This window comes from Balaenoptera physalus (assembly GCF_965194825.1).
Source record: "Balaenoptera physalus genome assembly, chromosome: 3".
In the NCBI taxonomy this organism is placed as follows: Eukaryota; Metazoa; Chordata; class Mammalia; order Artiodactyla; family Balaenopteridae; genus Balaenoptera; species Balaenoptera physalus.
Window position 1 is genome coordinate 122,382,490 of NC_138890.1, and position 5,239 is coordinate 122,387,728.

Below are 5,239 nucleotides of genomic sequence, written 5' to 3' on the forward strand. Positions count from 1 at the left end.
TGGTGAAAAACATGCTTCTAAGAAAGATGTATTAGGGACTTCCCTGGTGGTGCAGTGGTTAAGAATCTGCCTGCCAATGCAGGGGACATGGGTTTGAGCCCTGGTGCAGGAAGATCCCACATGCCACGGAGCAACTAAGCCCGTGAGCCACAATTACTGAGCCTGCATGCCACAACTACTGAAGACCACGCTCCTAGAGCCCGTGCTCTGCAACAAGAGAAGCCACCGCAATGAGAAGCCCACACACTGCAATGAAGAGTAGCCCCTGCTTGCCACAACTAGAGAAAGCCCATGTGCAGCAATGAAGACCCAATGTAGCCAAAAATAAATAAATAAATAAATAAATTTTTAAAAAAGAGGAAGTGTTATAAGTGACAGAAAATCCAACTTAAACTGGCTTAAACAGTAAAAGGTATGTCTTTGTGTGTGTGTGTGTGTGTGTGAGTGTGTTTTGGCTCACAGAATTGAAAAGTCCAGTAAAGCAACTATACTCCAATAAAAATTAATAAAAAAAAAAAAGAAAGAGAAGTCCAGAACAGGAACTAGATTGTAGTGTGTCTTGAAAGAGATGTTCAGTTAATACCATCCAATTTACCAACATTGGTATACCAACATACCAATGTTCAGTTGATGACATCCAATGTCAAGGGTCCAATTTCTCTTGACAGTTCCCAGTTCTTTTTCTCTAATATGTTGTTTTCTTCTCAGATGTGGTTTCCCTGTGAGGTGGCAAGATGGCTGTTAACAGCCCTAAGCTTATACTCTCAGCTCTAAATCCAGTTGGCCAAAAGAGAGTTTCGCTTTCTCACAGTCCCAGTAAAAGTCTAGACATTGTGTCTCACTGGCTCTGATTGCATCACATGTCCATTCCTTAGCCAGTCACTGTGGCCATGTAATAGGGAAGAACAGATCTGACTCCACATTGGTTCTGTTTCTTTTACTTTAACCTTTGTATTCTATTGCTTTTGCTACTAGTTGAGAATGTTGCCTATAGCCTAAAATATACAGGATAACCCATTCTCAAGGCTCTGACCTTTAAAGGTATAACTCTCTTCCATTCATACACAGATAAAAAGTTGCAGAACAGAGAATAATATTTGTCTTGTTGTCACTAATCATTAGAGAAATGCAAATCAAAACTACAATGAGGTATCACCTCACACTGGTAAGAATGGCCATCATCAAAAAGTCTGCAAACAATAAATGCTGGAGAGGGTGTGGAGAAAAGGGAACCCTCTTGCACTGTTGGTGGGAATGTAAATTGATACAGCCACTATGGAGAACAGTATGGAGGTTCCTTAAAAAACTAAAAATAGAACTACCGTATGACCCAGCAATCCCACTACTGGGCATATATCCTGAGAAAACCATAGTTCAGAAAGAGTCATGTACCACAGTGTTCATTGCAGCACTATTTACAGTTGCCAGGACATGGAAGCAACCTAAGTGTCCATTGACAGATGAATGGATAAAGAAGATGTGGCACATATACACAATGGAATATTACTCAGCCATAAAAATAAATGAAATTGAGTTATTGGTGGTGAGGTGGATGGACCTAGAGTCTGTCATACAGAGTGAAGTAACTCAGAAAGAGAAAAACAAATACCGTATGCTAACACATATATATGGAATCTAAAAAAAAAAAAAAAGGTTCTGATGAACCTAGAGGCAGGACAGGAATAAAGATGCAGACATAGAGAATGGACTTGAGGACACGGGGAGGGGGAAGGGTAAGCTGGGACGAAGTGAGAGAGCAGCATTGACATATGTCCACTACCAAATGTAAAATAGATAGCTAGTGGGAAGCAGCCGCATAGCACAGGGAGATCAGCTTGGTGTTTTGTGACCACCTAGAGGGGTGGGATAGGGAGGGTGGGAGGGAGACGCAAGAGGGAGGAGATATGGGGATATATGTATACGTATAACTGATTCACTTTGTTATACAGCAGAAACTAACACACCATTGTAAAGCAACTATATAGTATAAAAGAAGCCTGAATTCTAACTCAGGTGTGATGGTTCTTCGGAACACTAGTCCACCGTGTTCTCGGTCTGCTGGCTTTCCAAACAAAGTGGCTATTCCTTGTCCCAACAACTCGTCTCTTGATTTATTGGCCTGTTGTGTGGCGAGCAGTATGGGCTTGGACTCAGTGACAGCCAGAAGGATATGGTCCTCGGATTAGCCAGCCTCGAGACAATAACTCATGGACTTAATTCATGGGGAGGGGGCAGAGATGGCTCTCCACAGGTGAAGGGGGGCATTCCCTTTCCTCTCCTCATTTTATTGAGATATAATTTATATGTAACAATTACCGAGTTTTGTGTCTCCTGTGCAGTCTGTTAAACAGCTTCAAAGAGACATAATTCACATCATTTTCTCTGTGAATGGTGCCCCTTAGAGTTGTGCAACTTAGAGAGCAGGCTGACTTAATGTTAATCTGATATTGACATGATTTTTTTTTTGTTTTGCAACCAGAGTCTAGACTTTTTTAGGGTAAGGGTTATATTTTGATACCTTTTGTGTCCTTATACACAGTGTTTAACGTGCTGATTTTCCCTTAATCAAAATTCAGGAAATACTTAATTGAGTTATTGAAATAGCTTTCCTGGTGAGATTATTAAATTAACTTGTACACTGTTATGGGAGCAGCTGGAAACTGTTTCCTTATCCATCACAATGAGGGACTGGAGAGGAGGATGGAGAATCCATTTTTTTAAAATAAATCTATTTATTTATTTTATTCTTGGCGGCATTGGGTCTTCGTTGCTGCGCTCGGGCTTTCTCTAGTTGCGGTGAGCAGGTGCTACCCTTCGTTGCGGTGCGCGGGCTTCTCTTTGTGGTGGCGTCTCTTGTTGCGGAGCACGGGCTCTAGGCGTGTGGGTTTCAGTAGTTGTGGCTCGCGGGCTCCAGAGCGCAGGCTTAGCAGTTGTGGCGCATGGGCTTAGTTGCTCTGCGACATGTGGGATCTTCCTGGACCAGGGCTTGAACCTGTGTCCCCTGCGTTGGCAGGCGGATTCTTAACCACTGTGCCACCAGGGAAACCCTGGAGAATCCATTTTTATAAAGCTCTCCAGGTGGTTCTCTTCACAGCATTTAAAAATTTTTGTCTCAGTATTTCAGCACGTGAATATCAGGAAGCAGGTTGACTGACATAAAACTCTTCAATGTACCACAAATAGCCAGGAAGTGATATTAAAGTCAAGGCCCATTAGAAATCTCTGTAGAATACAATACAACTATACAAACTCAAAAAGAACAAAATCAATAAGAATTAAAATGGAAGAGAAAGAGTTTGGTTAAATCATTATGTTTAGGTTAGGTAACCGAGATTCACTGCATGAAAAATGGCTCCAGAACTGAGCGGCTTAAAATGACAATCATTTATTATCTCTACTTGTATGGGTTGCCTGGGCTAAGCTGGGTGTTTTCTCAGCTCCACATGATGTAACAGCAGTCATTCATGCAGCTGCATTCACCTGAGAGCTTGGCTGGGGCTGGAACATCTGAGATGGCCTCTTGTGGTTGAAAGCCTCTCTCCTTGTGCTGTCTCATCATTCAGTAGTCTAGCCCTAACTTCATTACAGCATGATGCCTGGCTTCTCAGAGAAGGAAGCAGAAGCTGCCAGTTCTCTTAACTGGGCTTAGATGTCCCAGGATGTTACTTCTGCTACATCTATTGGACAAGTGACAGGGCCAGCCCAGATTCTAGGGAGAGGAGGAGGGGAAACGGACTCCACCCATCAATGTAAGGAGTGGGTCCAGGGAGGGGAGACATCGTTGGTGGCTGTATTTGGGTACTGTCTACCATACATACTCATAGTCACGTCTGGCATACACAGTAAGGGGTGGATATACCTTTGGGACATCTAAACTTAAGTCTAAAAACAACTACAGGGGAATTCCCTGGTGGTCCAGTGGTTGGGGCTCAGAGCTTTCCCTCCCATGGGCCTGGGTTCGATCCCTGGTTGGGGAACTAAGATCCCGCAAGCCGCACAGCATGGCCAAAAATAAATAAATAAATAAAAATAGGGGCTTCCCTGGTGGCGCAGTGGTTGACAGTCTGTCTGCCAATGCAGGGGACACGGGTTTGAGCCCTGGTCTGGGAGGATCCCACATGCCGCGGAGCAACTGGGCCCGTGAGCCACAACTACTGAGCCTGCGCGTCTGGAGCCTGTGCTCCGCAACAAGAGAGGCCGCGTTAGTGAGAGGCCTGCGCACCGCGATGAAGAGTGGCCCCCGCTTGCCGCAACTAGAGAAAGCCCTCGCACAGAAACGAAGACCCAACACAGCCAAAAATAAATAAATAAATAAATAAATAAATAAATAAATAAATAAATAAATGGATCATCACGTTTAAAAAAAATAATAAAATAAATAAGTTAAAAAAAAAAAAAACTACAGGATCCATACAAGAGAATATTATTCAGCAATAAAGAGGAATGGAATACTGATACATGCTACAACATGGATAAAAACCTCAAAAACATCATGTTAAATGAAAGAAGCCAGACACAAAGACCACATATTGTATGATTATATACATATGGATGATTCCATTTATATGAAATGTCCAGAAAAGGCAACTCTAAGGAGACAAAAAGTAGATCAGTGGTTGTCTGGGGCTGGAGGTGAGAATGGGGATTAATTATCAATGGGCATGAGAAGTCTTACTGGGGTGATAAAAATGCTCTAAAACTAGATTATGATGAGGGTTACACAATTCAGTAACTTTACTAAAAATCATTGAATTGTACACTTAGGGGGAGTGAATCTCATGATATATAAATTATATTTCAATAAAATTGTTGAGGAAATACAGGATGGTGGCCTTTAATTCAAGAGACATATTCCTGAAGGCTTTGCACAATTCAAATCTTCACAATTTAAGGCTAATTTTCCCACAGGAATAAGTATACAGTGGAGGGAATGTATTTTCAAAGTGTGAACCCTCACACATATTGAGGCCTAGTTTTGCTTTGAACTGCTTTTTGTTTTCTTGGTCTTCTGTCTTTTACACAATTCTCTCTTCTAAATTCACAATAGGGCATATTGAGGTTGGTATCTCGACTGCCTCCATAGCTTTTAAAAAAATTTTATTTATTTATTTTCGGCTGCATTGGGTCTTTGTTGTGGTGCGCGGGCTTATTGCGGTGGCTTCTCTTGTTGTGGAGCACGGGCTCTAGGCACGCGGGCTTCAGTAGTTGTGGTTCGTGGTCTCTAGAGCGCAGGCTCAGT